Source organism: Mya arenaria, chromosome 9 (genome assembly GCF_026914265.1).
Source record: "Mya arenaria isolate MELC-2E11 chromosome 9, ASM2691426v1".
NCBI lineage: Eukaryota > Metazoa > Mollusca > Bivalvia > Myida > Myidae > Mya > Mya arenaria.
Window position 1 is genome coordinate 43,894,640 of NC_069130.1, and position 22,789 is coordinate 43,917,428.

At 34.5% G+C, this 22,789-nt stretch overlaps 1 protein-coding gene and 1 long non-coding RNA gene across 4 annotated transcripts in view; both read left to right on the forward strand.

The window, feature by feature from the left end:
• The window catches only part of LOC128202718 (protein usf-like), a 40,644-nt gene that overhangs the window by 16,094 nt on the left and 1,761 nt on the right, over window positions 1–22,789 (forward strand). The gene's annotated exons all lie outside the window — the stretch shown is intronic.
• LOC128202723 (uncharacterized) lies at window positions 825–16,218 on the forward strand. Of its 3 annotated transcripts, none has more exons than XR_008255798.1 (6): window positions 825–1,561; window positions 10,089–10,224; window positions 10,487–10,590; window positions 11,639–11,716; window positions 12,613–12,719; window positions 14,039–16,218. It is a non-coding gene; the product is annotated as an uncharacterized LOC128202723 (long non-coding RNA). The 3 variants fall into 3 exon arrangements; XR_008255799.1 differs by having other exon boundaries at window positions 825–1,322; XR_008255800.1 differs by lacking the exon at window positions 825–1,561 and adding an exon at window positions 9,261–9,314.

A 22,789-nucleotide genomic window follows, 5' to 3' on the forward strand; every position in this document is an offset into this window, starting at 1 on the left:
TGGCTCTACAATTGACAGGTGCATTATACATTATAGAGACAATAAATCAAACACTTGAAGCACTAGTCCAAATAATAGTAACTTAACTGATCTTTTTACAAATTTTGAAATGGCATATCCTTCACATACATTTTTTTTGTACCAAAAGTGGGTAGCTATTCCGATTGGGATTCCGGGTCAGATAATTATATATATCTAATATATGAGTTATGTACACAAAAAATAAAAGCTGACGAATTTTTATGAGTTTGATAAGTGTTTTTCTTCATTTCATACTGTCAAAACATAATGATATAAACTGTTATACATGAAGATCACCTGCAAGGCTGCGGTGCATAGATTTACATAGATGTAAAATGGTTGTGTTTAAATGCATTAAATGCTTGTTTTGTGAAAAAAATCTTTGCACTTACATGGTAATAACTAAAATACGAAAATAAACCTTTAATATCTATTTCAAACATATAATACTTATCTAACTACGATTTCAATATCTTTCAACCCCCACCCTGTTTTGCACAAACCCGATTAGACGTAAGGGATTGGAAGAATCCCATATAACACGTCTATTTTTTAGACTATTGAAGCACATATGTTCTTTTTTGATGGTTGAGACGACGTTCAGGTTAAACAACAATTAAAAATGCGAAATAATTTTAGTAAATAATCAACTCTGAATTGAAAGTAACATGAAGATGTTGTAGTGAAGGATTTGCCATATATATATATATATATATATATATATATATATATATCTACTACAGATATTAAGGTGACCATATATATATTAATCTAGGCATTATGGGGACCGCTGGGTTAAGGCGACAAAAATTGGTCTCCTTAATATTTTCAGTCCAGATTTGATGTATCAAATGTCAATAAAAATGTCCATTGACAGTAAGTTGATAAGCTTGAATGTTTATTTACGAGATCATTTCATTGTTTTAAATATTATTCTCTTTTAATATTAAAAAAAATATTCTTAAACTTTTGTGTTAGTATATTTGTGTATCCATAAAAATAGCTATTAAGGCGACCAGGGAAAAAATCATAATTTTGGTCAAAAATAGCTATATACTAAGCATTTTTTATTTGTTTTACTTTATTTAAAGCTTATTGTATATTATCCCGAAGTTTCATTCCATAAAAAACAGAAATGAGGAAATTCGATATTTCGTGTACCATCAGCATCCAAATTTTCAAGTATACAGAAATTTAACTTTCCGGAATATAACGGAAATTTTCGGGTATCTCCGTGGTACCATCTCCGTGCAATTATGCAGTATGGCGTTCATCTCTTACAGAAAGAGAATGGTAACTTGGTAAGTGTTTAAAATACATATTCAACGTTTTTTCGTTTATTTTTATGACTTTTGTACAGTTGTATAAATCGTCCACCCTTTGGATGAAAAGCAAATGATTTATCCGGATTTTGTTCATCCGAAACTAAATCACTAGTATCAACATCCGGTGTAATTTTTGCTTGTATTTTGGAGAAACTCGATTGATTTCTAGCAAACTTGGTTTACCACTACTGTACATCGTCGCTTATTATTATTTGGTATGTTCCAATCTAAAAAGTGATTTGCTCCCATAACATCTCAGATTTTAATAAATAAAAGACAAAGGATACAAATGCCTTACATTTTGTTTGTCAATGTCATGTCATTAGTCATTCTCATCACCTTTGAATAGCAGAACAGAACGAACACTATCACCAATTCGTAGTGTGGCTTTTTGCATGTGTCTTATATTCTCATATTTGATAATAAATGCAACAATAAAATATTTCCCTTATTCTGCCACAGTTATGCACCAGTCAATTGTAACAATGGCGCCCAGGTCTTGTTTATACCAGGGATAGCAGGGGAAATGGGCCATGTTTTTACCTTCCAGGTGGATCGGCAGTGCTGAGTGAATGCGGTGTTATTGTTTTTGCGCTGATAACAGGGATTGGGCCTAACCTAGGATGTCCCCAGGGGCATTTGACGGGGATCTGGTCATTTCGTAACCTTACCATTTCGTAACTGCTGATCTTGGTTATTTCGTAACCATTCTGTTAGTCAATTCGTAACCGTCAAGTAATCAATTGCTCATATAATAACCACCATTTAACAAGGTGATAAATAGTACACTTAGCACCTCGTTAAGTGTATTGTTCGAACCTGGATGTATATGGCACAGCAACCAAGACACCAATTGGGAGACATTACTCGAATTCTCACTAGTAACAAGCCAATAATTTATGTTACTCAATAGTTATTAGATATATATATATCATGCTAAAGTAGAAATGATTTGTTATACTACCAAAATATGTTAATTATTTTCTTACATTTTGCTTACTTATAAACAATAATTAAAGACTGATCGCGATGTATTTTTGAGTAAAATTACGTTTACATAAATGATCATTCTTGACCTATTTCATTGACTATATTTGTTTGAATTGTTTAAAACGAACAAAATTTTGTTCTGTTTTTTTTCTCAATTGATTCATATTCTGCATACTTTATATCCGAAACCGACAAAAAACAACCTTAAATTATTTGTTAGGCCAAATAAAAAAATAGGTCTGTTTCAGGTTACCCGACCGACCCTATTTTTTCCCGCCGACCCTAACCTATTTTTCCCTGAAAAAAATGTGATTTGGGTACGAAAAGCATTTGTTACGAAATGTATGTACGTTAGGTTGACAATATTAGAGTTGGATTTTTTTAATGTATTTACCGTACTTCACCTTAGAGTTCGGACACCTTAAAATAATTAATTTTTCGCTCTACCAATTCATAGAAAATAATCATTTCTACATTTTATTTACATGTATGGTAAACCTGCCTTTTTTCTTCATGTCTGCATTTTACCACTTATTATTTTATCCGTAGTTATCAATGGTTATTACGCCTATAAGTCACTGTAGCTCCTTCATCAAGATGGTTAAAATCCCATTCAACACCATTTTATACATGCATTGAAATGAATAAACACCTTTTATCGGCTTCAGATCAAACAGTCCCATTGTGTGACGTCACATAACTCAGTTATACCCACGAGGATCTCATGGAGAGCATGGATATTGTTATGCAGGATTAATGTGTCTGGTGTTTTTTTAATGTAACTTGAGTATTGCATTTATAACTTTAATTCATCACATTTAATAGTTACCTGTATCATTGAATGTGTTGACTTTATTGTTTTCATGCCAAGAAATCCTATCCAATTTTCAATTAAGAAGGAAACCCCTGTATGCCAGCATATACCTGGATTTTAGCAGCATATGCTTTATGTTCCATTCAGTGGTTTTGTGCTAAGGGTTAAAGGACTGACTTGGTTCTCCATGAATTTTTTATCAGTTATCTGCTGTACAGCTAATTCATTTCATTTAATGGCCATTAAGACCAGCATGAAATTCAGGGGAGCAATAATTTTGGTCATTTTTCGGAAAAATCTTTCTATAGTGCATGGTTCTTAGATTTAACGCTTCATCTCATTTTGTTGATTACGACACTTGTCAAAAATAAAAATAAAAATTCAATAATAGTTTATTATTAAGTATTGACATGATTTTCTTAACTATAAAAAGTATAATTATTAATTAACTAAGCTAAGCATTACATCTTTGATATTGTTTATGAACAATCTCCTTGATAACAATATTTAACTATCTAAACAACACTCTTGTTATTATGTTTAATTATGTTTAAAGATTGAAAACATCAAGTACAAATGTACTAACTATATTTCTTAGTTCCCCGACAGCTAAATATTTTCCTCACGCCGGCCAAATCCTAATAGCCTCTTATAGAACAATACCGTAATCAAGTCGTTTAATTTAACAACTTGAGTACGGTATTGTTCTATAAGAGGCTCTTAGGATTTGGCCGGCGTGAGGAAGTTTTTTGAAACAAATAGAATCACAAACTTTCACTTTCAGTCAAACTTATCAACTTCCGGCTCAAAATGTTATGACTCATGTATATTTAATAAAATGATACCGGGGAGTTGTTTATCTGTGGATGTCGAAAATCTGCTTAAAGGGGCTATACTCCGTATGATAAAATAGCGGAAAAAAAGAGAAAATTTTCGAAAACTGACATAAACTTGGCATCGATGAGTACAATGCATTGAAACTTACTAACTGAAGAACCCGGTCTCCGACACAGTTTTTTTTTTACATTTTGGTACTTTTTTTTACAATTATGATAAAGCGTAACACAGTCCATTAGATAATTGTCCTGAGATTCGTTACAGAAGAAAACTTTTTTGGTGCGAATCTGGTGTACAGTCCCTTTAAGGGTTCATTGTACTTTGCGCTCATTATAAATAGATAAATGAAGGGTCTTCGCATTGATACAAAAAGCTTAGTTCCTTCATTCACAGCAACATATAATTGATTAACGCAAGATTAGCAGCATCAGTAGAAGTTATATGATAGTTAGTAGAAGGAATAGTAGTAGCTGTTGTTGTAGAAGTGGCAACAACAACAACAACAATTCAGCAGGAGCGGCAGTAGTTTAGGGGTATCATCATCATCATTATCATCATCATTATCATCATCATCATCATCATCATCATCATCGGTGGTGGTGGTGGTGGTGGTGGTGGTTGTGGTGGTGCTGACGGTGGTGTTGACATTGGCAATAGCAGAAGCAGTAGTGGCAGTATCAACAACAATAGCTGCAGCATTACCACCTGTATTACTAAGACTTAAGAGCACACATATTAAATGACCAACATAGTCGGTTCTGTTCGGTGGGGTTAAATACCTGTTTACAGTAACGTTCTGAGTCATGTTATTATTTGGGGTGGGGGTGGGTCAATATTTTACAGAAAAGGAGTCACTCAAGGACAGCGACCATTGTTGTGAGTTTATGTCGGTCAAAACATGTTCTTTCACAGGTCACGGTATGAAGACACTGCCAGATGAACACAAAACTAAGCAATTTTTTTAAATTGAAACATTGCAAAAACAAATCCCAATCAGTTATACGAAAATGCATTTTAACCGCCTCATGTGTTCATGATAATATGAACAAAATTGGAGTAAATTTAACATTCGGAGATTCAGTTTCGCCAATGTGATATATTTTTTCAAGTTTCGTTTATATTTCCCATTTTCCATGGTGTATACGTATACTTACGAACTCAATATTTTATACAGTGAAATAAAAACAACAAAGCTTTAAAAATGAACAATAAGAGTGTGTGTTTTTGTTAAAAAATGTGAACCCAATAAATCTGACATTTTAAAATCAATATCCATACGCTTAGTAAAGCATACCCTTAAATATAATTTGACCTACGAGACGGCCAGATTCATATATAATGTAATATAGATTACATTTTCATTCCAAATAAAACGGTTGGTTAAGCATACCATTTTCATTAACATCTGTCATACACATGTATGTCTAAAACGATAATGTTACTCATTAAAAACATCATATTTTTGTTTAAGAATAAGTAAATAATAAGTTTTACTAAATTAAGTACTCTGTAATTTTAATTAATTGTAGTTAACACTTGATACTTCTTCACGTCTTTCTGGGCAAAATTAAATACATTCTTCCAAATCTTGACCCAAACTACAGCAACTCCCTAGATATGAAAACATGATTAAACACATGGTCAGATTCTCGGTCAATTAGGGGTTAATGTGTAGCTGAAATTGGCTCTTGTGTAGAAATGAAAAGTGGAAAAATTGGCTGGTATTTCTTGGCATGATTGATGTTTCAATGAGTATTACTGTACGATTATTGCTTCATAAAGTCTATATTAAAAGTGTGATACAAGTTTCAAAGTTAATTGGCGGATCGTTTTACAAACATGTCATGTCTGTGTTTTCTTAATCTCTGCATTGCCCTTGTTGTTTCTTTAATCCTCCATTGAATATATCACACATCCTTTTCACCAGGCAATAAATCGTTTAGGATGGGTAGTAACCAACTAACTTATCACAGTGATGTATACGGTTAGGTAATCTAGCCAGGCATTGTAACGATAAAGATCAATAATTTTTGTCTGTGAGACTTAGTAACTGTAAAAGTTCAGTCGATGTCCTTTGGGTGTCCGAAAATTAGGTACCTAAAATAAATTATTTTTGAAAATAATAATGGATGTCCGAATTTATAGAATGTCCGAACTCTTAAGGTGAATTACGTTTGTGCTTGTGTGGCAGGTATGTTTCAATTCTTGAACTATATTTTCTTGTCAGATACAAATGTGTCAGATACTGACTTTCGGATTGATATGTCAGACTTAAGTGTGCAATTTTGGCAATAAAACCTGCATGTTACTTGTTCTTCAAACCTGAACCCCAAGGTCCTCTTGACAGCATTGAGGTTTCCTTGGCTAATGGCTTATATGGTAAATTTGCCGTCCCACTCTTCATGTAATTATGTTTCAAGGAGGTTAGTATTCTACAGAGGGTGATTGAAAGCAAACGGGTGCATAAAGAAAAGTAAAACCGTTCCTGGAAAGTCTCAAATAATAGCAGAGTGGTGTACCATAACTTAGTTGAAATCCAACCATCATTGTCAAAAGTATTTAACCAGACAAATAAAGAATGTTTCCTTTGAAGCATGTAACATGTTTAAAAACTACTGATAAACCTGAAAATTGATGACTTTTATTTTTGTTACTTTCTGAGTCAACAGTTACTGAAATCAATATATCAAAAAAAATAAATAACAAAATAAAAAAAATATTCCGACCTACCTACCCTATTTTTTTTAGCAGTGTTACCTGAAACACACCTATTTTTTATTTGGCCTTATGGTATTAATTTCCAATAACAAGATACAAAATTAAACATATCGGCACATTCTTAATACAATAAGCATATAAAAAGCGCATAATCTCATTCGGCAAACTCACTACATTTTACAATACTTCTATGCAATTTAATGAAAAAGAAATTCTAAAGTAATATGGTCTATATATTTAAAAAATATTGGCTTAAGGTCACAATTCCTCTCAATGGTAGAACATCTATGAATTAAAAAATTATTACATTTAATATTCAGCCTGCTTATAATATTTCCTTCGCAACATAAAAAAATAGCTAGTGTGAATGTTTCTATTTGTCATAGTTTCAGAGTTTATTGGCAAATCGCACTACACTATTAGGAATAAAGAAGGAATACAACTACTAGATTTAACTTTGTTTATGTTGTTATTTTTATGTTTTATACTTACAGTAAACTTATTTTGTAAATTCAAATGGTATTAAATTAATTCCTCATAATTATAGGAGTCAACGGTTAAGATATGACCATTCGATTTCTTAACGGTTACGAATTGACTAACACAATGGTTACGAAATGACCAACAATGAGCGGTTACGAAATGATCATAATTCATTTGACAGGGCTTTTACCAGCTGTTTGTCTGTGCAGAGCGGGAATTTTACCTGGGATTGGCTGGACCGAAAGTCAAAGTCCCCGCTATTAGCAGGACCTTGGGGGCCCATGCTGCAATTGACTGTTGCATTATTTGGATTTTTTCTTAACTTTACGACACGCCCCCCTACAGTATTTTATAGTCAAGTTTAGTAATATTTTTTTACAGAAATTGGATAACTTAACAAGTAAAGTAAACTGTACTGAGCTTTTAAACAAACCTACATACTTATAAATCAAAATTGATATTTTAGGGTCTACACTGAATAAACCCAAAATGTTAGTTTTGATTTGCTAAATTCGAACAGTATTTAGTCAATCCACACAAAATTTACAGGATCATCAGATAACAAATTTTCTAAAAATTCTCCGTTTGCCAAATAGGGAAGACAGGATTAAGTGGGATTAAAAGGTTGCTATCTGTGACCAAAAAAATACTGTTCAAAATTGTGAGTATTCATTTATCTTTCGTTCAGTAAAGAGCATGCAATGGCATAGTGGTTGGATTAGATAATCTGACTGCGGTGCTGGACGTCAGGAGTTCAAATATTGTTGTGAGTTCAATGTACCAAAAGAATACCTTTGGAATACACTACCGGGTATTATCTATAAAAATGGCAGAGCAAATTGCCCATATTGTAGTAATGTCTTAGATCCAGCTTGGATAACTTGGACACAGTAAGCGGTTCACACCCAGGGAAATTCTCAGATAAAACAGCGCCTATAAACTTGAACATTACATTTTTCATTGAGACAATTAAAGAAAAAACATTATTGCTGATCTTCTGAAAACAAATCCTCTAACATTCAAATATTTAATTTGTTGGATGAACTAAGGTTTACATTGATAAGAGATTGCTTCAGTTGGATTTAAACTAATCACCAACAAAAATATATGCATTTATATCACACAATGTAAACAACTGCGCCACAGATCTTATCTGTATGTTTTGGGTTTTTAAAATTTAGCAGTTAAATATAGATTAGCATACTGGTAGGTCTGGTTGGTCTGTTGCTTTAGTTGCTAAGTAAACATAATGTCAGTGATTTCATCACTATTTCTATTAAAATATCAGTTTTCCTCTTCAGGGCTTCTCACATTTGCACCATTTTTTTTACCATTTGAATCATAAAAAGATAACAAACACATGAACTTAACACTTTGTGAATATTTAAGGAATGTAAGGGGTCAGATTTCAGATTGCTCATTATTGCTGGAACACTAAATACTTTATTTGATTGTGTACACTGCACTTTCTTGTTAAGCATTCATCCAAATCATTTGGGTAAATTTTGGCAGAAAAACTGCTTTTGGATTTATACTGGTCATCAAAACCGGCACTGACAAAACATAAGACGTGTTTAATTAATGTGCGGGAAAGAGGTTTAAAGGTGTCGGCCCACAACGAAAGGCTTGCGGGTTACAGTACCCCTTTAAGTAGTTCTTGAAAAAAATGATTCTCTGAGGTAGCATTTGATTATGTGTACATTGTATTCTTGTATGTATTTTCAAGTTAACACATGATTTATATAAGGTTTGTATAATTTTAGTTTTATTTAAGTTTTAAAATTTTGATATTTTTTTTAAGATTTGCCTGCCCCTGTCTGAACACTTAGATTCTTGGTCTTTGGTCTATTGTCTGCAACTTCAAAACACACTTTTTGGAACAGGACACATTTTCCTGATATTTTATCCAGTTTGACTGCAATATAAGTTGTATTTATCAATAATTTAAGTAAAAAATGACATTTATGTTTCCATAATTACCTGGTAGTTATTTGTTAATTTGTTTTAATTCATGGATAGGTTTATTGCGAGTGTCATGGAAAGCTGGAACTTTTCAGTACACAACATGTAAACTGAGAATGAACTGTGTGTGCCGGCTTTGTGAACAAAAACGCAAGGCGGCTATGGTAAGTTGCGTCAAGATATCCTTGGGACCCCCCCCCCCCCCCCCCCCCCCCCCCCCCCCCCCCCCCCTGGACACGCAATACAATTCGTGTTTCGCTGATCTGTTGGCTGGGATCAGAATATCCATTTAGGGATTTAGATATGTTACCCCAGCCACCAGGCTGAATGTTTAACCGTCACCAGACACTCTGCCATGAATGTGAGAGAGTTTAAAGCTATTTCTTATTTTCCTGTGTAACTATATTGATGTTTGATTAAATTTACGCCGTCGTGTTACTGAGTAACAATTTGAAATTGGGCCAAAATCATCAAGCTAGAGCTTTGCATAATCTTTTTCAAACTTCTGGGAGATTTCTGCCCTTGAAAGTATTTGCTCGCAGCCCGCCTCAAAGTTACACTTCGTTCAGTATTTAAAGCTTTCGGATACACTTTTTTGTTAATTTGAGATCTTAATGACGCTACATTGTACTTCTAAGTAAATAGATGCTCAAAGTAACAAGATGCTCTGGGTGTTCACTGGGTGACAAAGGCTACCCAGTATTGGTTGTTTCTTTTTTCTGAAAAGATGTTTCTAGTGAATTGCCAAGTTGCAGTGGTTTTGACGCCACAGAACCAGCACAGCTCCATGACAAATATATATGTTTTCGTCATTGATGTCAGTACTGCTGTATTGGTGGCCTCACAATTTCTGTGTGGAAATGTCATCTGATACACTCATAACTGCGTATTTCTAGCATAGCTTTCATAAGTGCATGGCCATTCTCTGTCATTTTCAGATACACTGTGTTGTGTGTGGATAAGAAATGCAGAGTGGTACCACCAATTACCTAAGTAACCATTCCCCTAACAGACAAAAGGCTCATGGGGACAGTTCCTGCAGTTTACAGCAAATTGTAGCCCTACAAACTTCAGGTAAGTGATAAATCTGGGCTTCAAGATATCTCTGTACTCACTTTAAGTTTATACTTCATTTGAACAAAACTTACAATTTCAGCATCAAAATCTTTCAGCATCAAAATACAGGTTTAGATCCCAGACCGAACCTTGTCTCCTTTATTAAACTTCATTTCAGATAATCTATAAGCCACATACATGTTCACTACTTATGGCGGATAAGAACTTTCGCAAATTGATTATAAATGCGTTTTCCCAGATATACACCCTCCTCTTGCAGATACTGCCAAGCTTGGGTGCACTGGGCCGGTTATCCAGCCGTGTGGAATCAACATCTCCAGCTGAACTTGGGCCGGGAATTATATAAGAATCCTTAGCAGCATGGTGAGCTTTTGTGTATTTATTTCCAGGCTCGTATACCCGTCCAGACTTCTGTGTTTAAGCTTTCCTTTCGTCAGTTTTTTAAATAAGGTATCTCAAGTCTTTCAATGAAATCACAACTTTGGAGGCTAGATTTAAATTAAGGAACCATTATGTGTAGAAAGCCTTTTGGGTGATTTAAAATCAAATTAGTAAACAGGATTCTCATGGTTCATGGTTTATAATTGGCCTTGTGGACCTTTCATTCTTTACTTTGGTAAGAGCCGCTTAGGTATGTAAGAAGGGGGGAGGGGGGGGGGTACAGATGTGATAGTAAACAGTGTTTAATAAGGTATATTTGTTTTTATTTTATCACCATTTTGAAGGTAATGATTGTGTTATCAGGGATAAGTAACAAGTTTAACATAAACACTGTAACATGTTCTTTATTTCAAATAAAGCTATAAATTATCTCTGGAGAATTTAGTCTGATCTCCATTTCTCAGAAAATGTAGCTGTCTAAGTGCCTATTCCATCAATGAGTATCACTGTCTTTAAATTGCTGTTGTGGTACAGTTTAAATGGCAAAAGTTTTATGGCCCTGCTTGTTTGTAACTCCTCATTCATTTTTGTACAGCGAGAAAAGTAAGGGAATTCTAGAGATTTACTAGAATTATGGATTGTTTTTACTAGAATTATGAATTGTTTTTCTTGAGTTACACAGTACATAAGGAGGAATTAGTGTGTACACAACTCCTCATTTTATTCCTGTTTATTATTTATATATGTAACATAGATGTGTACAAGACCTACGGTACTGTAGAAACATGACATAAAAGAGCTCACTTTGATTAATTTCCTCAAAAAAAGATATCTTTACTGTTAAAGTAAGAACTTTTACTGCATAGTAAGTAATGTCTTCTGCTCATCTTTATGACATCATTACATGGAATGATGTCAACTTCCCAAGACACATTTCCACATGGCGCAGCTCATTTATATATATTGCTGATGGATTGTTTAGAATGGGACAGTTTTAATTGGACATAATGTTTTAATCGCCATTTTACAGAGTGCCAGCCAGTCATTGCTGTTCTTTGCATTGCTGAGGAGGACAGTCCTGCCAACATAACAGTTTGTTCAATAACAGGTAAAAAACTGGTCTCACTTTACATTTTCAACCACTGTTCGATCGTAACAATTATCAAAGAACCGGCTAATCTCAATCATGAAGCCGCTCTAATTAGAGTCAATGAACGATATAGATCTGGATACAAGCGTCTAGATGATCGAGACTAAATTGGCAACATGAGAACATTTATTTCCTTTCCTGATTTTTGAAAATTACATGAACAAATGACAATTCTACTACCATTTAAAGCTTGATTAATTTTCGGACAAATGTGTTTGTTTTAATTTGCCTTCCGCTTAAAGTAAACGTATATATACTGGGCAAGAAGTGCTGAATTTCACCGTGAATCACAGTGATTATCCAAAGTTTGAATTTGGTTCGGACATGTTTGACGGGAATTCAAAGACATTTTTTGTCAGCCGTCTTATATCACAGGTTTCCATGCATTTTGCATACATTGGTTCATTCCAAGATAAAAATTATAACCTTTTTCAAAACGTTCAATCTGTGAGAGTGCAGCTTTAATAGACCTGTAAAGACTTGTCGATGTGAAACTTAACTCTCAATCAAACTATGGTAAAGATCAAATGCGGGGCTCCGTGTGCGGCATAGACTGCTAATTTTTATTTAATATGATGAAGAGCTAGTTAAGTTATCTTTTTTAAAAGTCTTCATTTGAAGCAAAAAAATGTTTCAATACCCTGTATGAATTTTCTTCACCGGATATTGATTCATAAAAATCATTGCTCCAGGGTGCGGAGTTACTTTTTGATATATGTCTATATGGAAAAATCTTCTCCTCAGAAGTCAACTTTGTTCCCCAATGTGCAAGGCACAATCGGTGAAAATAATTTCAGTAAAAGTCACTGATTATTATTATTGTGATTATTATTAATAAACTTTTACTATTTCAGGAGACAAACAGAAACACAGAGGTGCTATACATTCCGATGGAAAATACAACAAAAGCATCTCCCATCATTTTGGCGTGGCTCAGATCAAGAGGAGAATTTTAAGAAAGGTAATAACTGAGCAACTAAGAACATGCACGTTGCACTGGTCAGAGTGTAAGATCCATCTCGCTTCATAAGAATTGATAATCATCAATGTATTAAATCAAGGAATTGAAATCAAGAAATTGAAACGTAAGTGTCTTGTCTTTTGCAGTGTTTTTGAAATAGAATATAATTTAAAAAAAAAACTAAATTATTTTTTAATATGATTGTAAATGTGTGATGTTTTCTTCCGATCATTCTCTCTCAAAAACCAGATACAAAAAACATATTTGTAGATTTTTATACGCCCGAAGGGTCGTATTATGTTATGGCCTCCATCGTCTGTCCGTCTGTCTGTCTGTCCGTCCGTCTGTCCGTCTGTTAGCAATTCCGTGTCCGGGCCATAACTTGGTAACTAATAAAGCAATTTTCAAATAACTTTATACAAATCATCACTACATTAAAAGGATGTGTCGCGCGCAATTTCCAGCTCCATACCTGAAAGACTAGAATCACCATGGGGGGGCGTTAGCAATTCTGTGTCCGGGCCACATCTTTGTTACTCGTCCGTTAGCAATACCGTGTCCGGGCCATAACTTGGTAACTAATAAAGCGATTTTCAAATAACTTTATACAAATCATCACTACATTAAAAGGACCTCGAGCCGAATCTTCTTCGGGCGTATAATGCTCCGTTTCGCGGTGCTCTTGTTTTGTTTTACTTGTAAATATAGTTTTAAGTTTGTATTTTAGGCAAAGCCTTTTATTCTGCTCAATACAAACTTAAATATTGTAAGAGTTATGGCCCTTTGTAATTTTTAAACAAATACATTTTATTTCATGTTTTGTAAGCCCATTATTTAGGGACTTTTAATATTTTCACCAGCAGCATTATAAAGTCAGACCAAAAGTGTCCAGTTAGTGTCCAAACAATAACTAAGTTAGAATCCTTTCTCAAATCAGGTGAGCGATATAGGGCCATCTCTGTGTTTGTTTGACAAAAAAACAATAATCAATCTTTGAGTTAAATTGACAAAATATTGTTGTAGAATGGTTTGTGAAGACATACTATTGGATTACTTTTGTGTCAATAGGATTAAGGTTTCTGCACATAAAAATTATTTAGAATAGCATTTGGGTCAGTCGGTTCACGTTCATAATTACTGATAGTATAAGTGGAAGCAGTGACTTAAAATTAATTACCAAACAGTTTCTGCTCAATTGCTTTGAGTTAACATACGAGTTATGAAACTTGGAATACTAGTTCTTGGTGGCATAAATGAAAGACCTTGTTTTGTCACATTGACTTGTAATCAAGCACTAACTTCCTCTAAAACAATTTCAGGTGATGGTTGGGCACACACAAGAAGACATAGATCACATGTGTCCAGGCATATGAGTAGACAGGAGTTTCACACTCTGCCAAACTTACTTCATCAGAGGAGCAGAAAGCTTCTCAAGATCCCGCACTGCACACTTAGATATAGTCTTTGACTACAACAAGGGGATGAAAGTACAGAGAGGTCCAATTGAAATCAATTCTGTGCTGCGTCATTTCTTCATTCTGGAAGTCGATGGACATGATTTATCATGGCATCAGGTGTGCAGTTTGTCGACTATCAGCAGTCTTGTTCACCAGTTGTGCAACTTGAGCTGGTAGCTTTATTGCTTGAAGCCACAGCATAAGAGGGGGAAGGTGCAGGCTCATCAAAAAGTCTCAAAAGTTGAAACTAGGAAAAGAAGTTTGTCAAGAGTGTGAATATTTGCTTTGAAAACCATCGTTACGATGATTTGGTTTCCTTTGAAACTTGATACATACTATGTGTATGTTGAATGAATTGAGATGCTTAAATAAAGAACCGCTATTCAAATATCAGGAAACTGCATTTTTCATACTAAAGGGTAAATGATGTCGCCATTTCCTGTATGTATTTAAATGAGATATGTTTCCACAATTAATATTTTTAGGGAATTTTTCTCATCCTAATGAATGAGATTAAATTGTACAGCGTTATATGAGCTTAATATGTGTTTTCTGTTTCTTTAAAATTGGTGAAAAATTGTCAGAAGATAATTAGACCATTATCCATTACTGCAATCATACAATCAAATATACAGGGACAAACCCACTGGGCATATAATATAATTAAACCCTGTTCAGGGGCACGAGGCAAACAGAGTTACTTTCAAACGTTAAAGCTGCACTCTCACATTTTGGACGTTTTGACAACTTTTCTCATTTTATGTCTTGGATTGGAACCATCCAATTTTTGCGAAAAATTAAATGGCAGATTTTTCTATTTAAGTTAAAACATTGATGTTTTATGCACTTTTCTTAAACCGTTAGTAACATTAATTTTTGAACGGAAATATGAAATCTGTGATCTGATCTTTTGTCAGCAATCTTTTATCATTGGTTTGCAGATAATTACGCAAAAAATTGCTCATTCAAAAACAAAAAAAAGTTGTGAAAACGGTATATCTGTGGGAGTGCAGCTCTAAATGTTTAATTTCTTGATTTTACTACTGTATTAGAAATTACAGGGGTTGGGGCATATTTTTAGTGTTTTTATTGCTTTTTATGATTCATACAGTCATACTTTATTCCTCAGGGCATAACTTACAAATAGACAAAACTGGAAAATGGTCGTTTCAAAAGGCCAAAGATAATGCAAGTTGAACAATCATATTGTTCATGGCTTGTATTTTTGGTATATTTTGTTGCATATGCTATAGAAAAGTTGAAAGTTAAAAATAAATTCATAGTTGAAATGATGGCTTTGAATGGTATTGTCAGATGAGAAAAGGCACTTTTAAGAAATAGGTATAATGGTACTTTATTTATTTTGATCAATTTTAGATATTGTATAAAAATTATTATCTTATTTAGTACATGAGACCTTTTAAACAGTTATTGACAATATAACAATGTGTATATGAAGCTTTAGATCAACACTTAAAGCTGCACTCTTACAGATTGTCAGTTAAGACACAAAATTGTCTCAAAATCTGCTGATTTGGTTATCATTCCTTTAATTCAGTCATATTAGATAATTCACAATAGAACCCATCAGAAATGTAAAAGTGCCGAAAATTTCATTTACATTAAATTGTTCGTAATGCTTTTAGCCATAAAACATCATTTTTTTAACATAAATATGATAAACTGCTATCTGATCTTTTTTCAGCATTCTTATATCACTTAAAATTGGGTCTAGACATTTATGCAAAAAAATTGTCCATTTATAGACAAACAATAAAAGAGTACCGGTAGTCAAAACGATCAATCGGTGAGATTGCAGCTTTAAATACACCTTTTAAGACCGCTGTAAAATTCCAATGGTTTGCCTAAATCGTTAAAGCTAGCATACTGTTTAATTAACAACCATACTTATTGTTTAAAAGTGTCATGATATCTTTGTACAATGTTTTTTATATAATTCATTAAAGAAGTCAAAACAAATTTGTTTATCTTGTAAATTGTTTTCTATTATTTAAATGACCCAGACAAATATGGGAACGTCAGTGCTAGTTCTTTTACTATTAACATCCCATGAAGTTTCTATTGGTGTAGCAGCAAGGAGGTGTTATATTAAGGATGCACCATTTAAACCAAATTATACATTTATATGCACAACATACAGGCGTGTAGCCGCCTATACATGAATACGCGGCTGAATCCACATGATTCTGACAAAAAAATCAACCAAAGTTGCAGTATGCGAACTTGACTACATGAATCTAAAACTGGTTATTTTCCAGTACTAAATAATGCACATCGGAACGCCCAGAATGCACTAGATTGCACCATGGTTTTCAAAATTTTCAAGTTTGCCCCGAACCCCCAGCACATTTATGAATCCTCATGAATAGAGGGGTAGCTACGCCCCTGACATAATTGAAACCACAGTGTGGCTAAACAACACTTGTATGTTTATCCTACGCAGTGATCTCCCATGGAAATGCAATCGTCAAAGAATCTGAAGGGGATGTTTATATGGACTACATTTGAAATGCACCAAGTGTTTAAAAAAGTTGATTTCAGTCACGAAGAGAATCAACCATACCCCACACTTGTTGGAGTAAGATGAAATGTCCACTTTCCGCGAGAAAGAAAGTACATTGAAAATGTTCATTTGATTCAAGTGACTATTTTTTATAAATATGTTACAATACATAAAATACGTTATTTTTTTATAATTGTTTACCCATGTTGAATTTTATTTGGCAAATTTATAAGAGATTTATATACAAGGGCATAGCCAGAAGTTCGTGGAAAAGCTTGATAAAATGAAAACAATATGCAGCATATCTTTTAAACTTTCATACAATAATAATCAGGTAATTTGAAATTAAGAATGCGAGATTCATCGTAAAGCATGTTATAACGACAACGTAGTGATCACTATGGAAACAGGTGGTCGCGCATTCCTCCGCAGTTGCTAAAATAACCCATGACAATATCTTGTTTTGTTGACCACTCACATTGAAACCAATAAAACGGCGCGAAGGTTTGCACATTTGACGTGACGTTAATAACGTGTGATGAAGTGAAGTTTTAAGTCAGTGCGTTTGTTTGTTTATTTCAAAGGAAACATTTTAGCTTGAACGGAATAGTTAAATTTTGTTTAAAATGACGCCAGAAGACAGATTGATAAAACGGGCAGTGATACAGTTCTGTGTAAACCTAGGGAAAACTCCATCGCAAACACTTAAACTGATGAATGAAGCATCGAGTGAAACTCAAGTGAAGCGAATGCTCGTTTACAAGTGGCACAAGCGGTTCAGTGAGGGGCGGGAAAGCATTTGTGACGACGTGAGGTCTGGGCGACCGGTTTCACAAACTACAGTGTGTGACGTCGAGGCCGTAAAAAACATCGTTGACGCTGATCGTCGAGTCACTCTTTATGAAATATGCAAGATGTTGGACATGAGTTATGGGTCGGTACGGAGGATAATGAGACAGTTTGAAAATGAGTCGAGTGAGTGCGCGTTGGGTTCCACGGCTGCTGACAGAAGATGAGATGAGCAAAAGAGTACGGGAATCACGCCGATCCTTAGCTCGGTACTAAAAGGAAGGAAACCGTTTTCTTGAGAAGATAGTCACTTGCGATGAAACCTGACTGTTTTATTTCGACCCTGAGACAAAACAGCAAAGCAGTCAATGGAAGACTACCAGTTCCCCGCCTCCGAAGAAGGCACGACCATCCTGCTCGATAGGAAAGTATATGTTCATTTTCTTTTTTGATGTGCACGGTGTTATCCTACTCCATGCAGTTCCGCAGAGCCAATCTGTGACGGGTGCTTCCTACTAAAAGGTAAAGTGATATATAACAAAATTCATTTTTATCAATATTTAGGACTTGATAAAATCTGCATAAAACAATGTTTTAAAAAGTTTATGATTAAAAATATGGGATTGAATAAGTGTTAGTTTTAATTATATTTGATGAAGTACGCAAAACGCGACAAATGTTATAAGCCTCAGTTATGTTCTCCATTTAAGGTTTTGAGGCGTGACTTGTAGAGGGCGATGGCATTTAAGAGACCACTGGCGTTGCATGATGGGTGGATTCTTCACCAGGAAAATGCATCAGCACATAGATCGGAGGAGGCACCGACTACCGCGACAATCCAGCTTGAAGCGGAGATCCTTCCCCACCCCCTTTATTCGCCAGACCTACCACCATGCGATTTTGCCTTATTTCCGAAACTTAAATGTGAACTAAAGGTAAACGCTTCAATGACTTTCAGGCACTACAGAGTGAAGCTCAGACACGCCTGTATTTTTACAAGTCAGAGTGGTTCAGTGACATTTAGCGGCAGTGGGTAGCGAGACTTCGACGTTGTATTGCGGCGAACGGCTCTTACTTTGATAAGTTATGACGTTGACGTCAGATTCTGACGTTTGAACTGCGCGGGCTATACTGATCTCATGTTAATGAAAAAGCTGTAGTTTCCTTTATATTTTATGTATCAGTTTGAAGTTTTCTATGTCATTTACAGCTGAAATAGATTTTATAGCGAGCGTTGAAAAATATTAAAATGTGTTGATTGTATTAAGGAATTCCACGAACTTCTGGCTATACCCTCGTATTAAGAAACTCGGAAAGTATGTGAATGGTTTGGACCGGCTTCCTCAGCCGCTAAAGAGGATATGATTATGAAGCGTTAAGGGTTTTAAAAATGCATCTTTTACTTGGATTTTATAGATTGTTATTACGAAATAAAGTATGGCGTATCAAACGAAGTGTTAAAGCTAAGCTATTGATGGCTGAAACCCTTCAATAAATGTTGATATGTGCTAACATATAGTCTTTGAAGTCCAATATTTGGAAATGCGTTACTAACCCGATTCAACAAAAGGCTGTTGCACAATCAGTTGATTGACATAATCACGTGATAAACCAATAACTTCCATTAAGGTTAAAATATTCAACACCTTAGTATGAGTCCCTGTGGGCGAGTGGATAAGCGATCCGTTTTTTTATTCTATGTGTTATCTGCACCCCTATGTGCTTGCTCCCAACTTGAACAAGATTAATTTTTAATACTTCAATCGTTTTTTAAAAATGCAATTGAAGTAAGAAAATCAACCTGGTTACTATTATTTCTGCCATTTCAGTACCAAGGAGTAAAATAAATATACATATAAGTGTTTTCAGATGCATTACGAGAAAAAATATGTTTGGTGCCAAAACATGAGAGAGTCTCTTTAACGGAAAAGTTTTGACTGTTACTCAGTCAGTCAGATGGTGATAAATATAATGCATAGCATCATCGCTCTGGAGTACGAGAACGTTGTATACAGAGTATTTTTTTACTGAACATGCGTCTGTTTATGTTGATGACACAAAAGGTTTAAACTGTTTAAAGGAACAATAACATTATGAAACAACAAATCTGATTACAGATATCAGTGGCAGATTCTGGAATTGACTTAAGAAGGGGTACGTGAAACTCATGGGCTTAATCTTTCCACATCCGTCCCTCCCTCAGAACAGAAAGTGAATGGCTTGAAATGTTGGACCGGGGTGGGGGTTAGACTTCCCCAATTTATAGTCCGAAATAGTGCATTTTTATCTTAATATTGTATTTTTCCCGATATTGACTGAGAACATATTATAAACGGACGATTCAAAGGGGTGGGGGACGGCGCGCGCGCTGGGACCGATTCCCCCCACCCCCAACCCGCCCCCTGAATCTGCAATTGAGTACATGCATTAAAACCGTCTCCGTAGCCTATTGGTTAAGGCGTTCTATACCCTTCATTAAATTGACTTAATACTTCACACAATTGTTCAGGACCATAAGCCAATGAGGTTACATAACTCCATATCCTTAATACAAGTTATGGCCCCTGATTGACTTAGGTTAAACTTTTAGGCAAGTAAAATTTAAGGGGAAGTTGGAATTTAATAAAAAAAACTTCCATGGGTCACAATGAACCCAATGAACAATGTTCTTTAATCATGAGCTATATAACTGTTCAAGCGTTAACAGACACATTCGTGTGCAGACGAAACTTTTATTGTTTTTACAAGCACAGAACTTGTATTTAGCATTTACAGTTTCTATATAATTCAACTGAAAGTTTTATTTAACCATAATATATCAAATATTAAGTCACCATTCACTAGCGGATTGAGAAGGGGTGCAGTTGGCGTGCGCTCCCTCTAAAATCATCCAAGTTTACTTTTTGTGTCAATATGTGAGAAGAAAATAATAAAATATACACATAATGCATCATTTCCGACTACAAATTGTTAAAAATTACTTGATTGAGTAACCCTCAATCCTCCTGCAAACGCCCCTAAGTAACGCCCCCTTCTAACGAGAATTCCTGGATCCGCCCCTGGTCATTATATATTTTGTTTATCAAACGGTACAGAGATCAAGTGACTGAATCTGACTTGCATTTAATGAATGAGATGGTCTGTAAAAGATTTCCGATGAATATCCTATGAAATTTGCAGTCCTCCCGTTTCGACTGGTCATTGTTTGTGGATTTATTATACACAATTATAAAAAATACTATTACCAAGTTGTCTCTTAAGGTTACGGGAGCCTATACTGTCAAAAGTTAAATATATATAATTTGTCCCCCTAATGCCATAAAATATGGATGGTCCCCTTAATGCCTCAAAAATAATATTATATATACACTGGTCTCCATAAACCCTTCTACATATATACCTGTCCCCTTAAAACCTGCAACATACTTACAAATTATTAAGGAGACCGCAAATTACGTATATTTTTTGTTAATTAATTTAAGAAACCTAAATTTTGTACTCATAATAAATGATCATTTCAATACTAAATTATCAACAAAAAAGCAAAATAAAGTATAAAACAAAAAATATACAAATTGTCTCCTTAATGCCGTAAAAAATATACGGTCACCTTAATGCCCTAAGTAGATATATATATATATATATATATATATATATATATATATATATATATATATATATATATATATATATATATATACATTTTTTAATCGTAAAAAGAGTCCGTCAACGTACAAATATTTAGACTAAGAGATGTAGATCAGCTAGATGTACCTTCTAGTCCAAATAATTGTACGTTGACAGATTTTTTTTCGATTTTTGATACAGCAAATCCTTCACGTACAAATTGTTTTGTACGAAAAGTGGGTAGTTATTCCGATCGGGATTCCGGGTTAAAGCATATTGCATCTATAACCTATAACATATCATAAAAACAAGAAATATTACCAGATAATGTTATTTTATATAAATTCTGTAACCAAAAAGTAATATCAAGCAAATAATTATGAGTTTGATGGTTTTTTCTTCATTTCATTCTGTCAAAACATAACAATATATACATGAAGGGCACCTGCAAGGCTGCAGTTCACAATTTTACAACAATCGGAACATTTCGGCCATCAATTGTATCAACTCGCCATCTTCGGTAAGCTTCGAGATAGTCAATCCCTGTTGGATACTGGCTGAGGTGTTCAGATTGTTCGGCCAAGGCCGACAGGTTACAATGTGTTATCTCGAAGCTTGTCGGAGGTGGCCTAATTATTACGATTGGGTCAAGTTGTTCCACTTGGCATAATTGTTGTCTGTGTCAGTCAACTTTCCTTTTAATGAAAAGGTAAATAATGTGTTTTAATGCATTAAATGCTTGTTGTTTTTTTTGCAAAATAGCTTTGCACTTCCATGGTAAAATATGAATATTAATCTTTACTTTATTATCCATTTCAACCATAAAATACTTCACTTAATACAATTTCAATATTTTTCAAACACCCCCGCTTTTTGCACAAAACCGTTTAGACTGTAGGGATTGGAAGAATCCCGTATAACACGTCTATTATTTCAGACTAATGTACATGTACCTTCGTGTCCGAAATCGATCACTTCCTGGCAGCTCATTTCTGGATTGTCTCCATCTAAATTTAACATTTTTAGACGCATAAATTGATGCCATTTTTGCTTCGATTGATGTTAAAGCAATAGCACTAAATACAGGTGGGTTATTTTGTGGAAGAACGTGTTCGAAGTAACATTCAATTTCATTTCCGCAAAATCGCCGCCATATTGTGTATGACTTAAAAACTACACCCTATAGTCCAAAATAACAATAGGCATAACGTTGACACACTGTGATAGGTATAATCCAAATAATTTACTCAAACAATACAATAGTTCGATTGCTGCTGAAAAAAATCATTTGAAACATAAAAGCTATTTCACAAAATATTACATGACATGAACTCTTTAACCGCGTATGATTTATTTCTTAATAGCTTTCATTCATAAAATTAGTTCTTTGCCGGGGTTTGCCGGGTCAGTCTTGAATGCCGGGATATATGTGTGACGCCACACGGGGTGCAAACATGTGGTGTAGCTTACTATTGGATGTAGGGTAAAATGACTTCGTATGTAAATGCTATACTTTCATTATTTTTCATTATTTTGTTCAATAAAACTCAACAAATTGCAACGGTACAACTATACTAAGAGTAACACGCAATGTTTGTCATAAAAAAGGCAATAACGCGTTAAATACACATAAGCAGGTACTTGACGCCCCACATTCACGTAAGTAGTTCTGT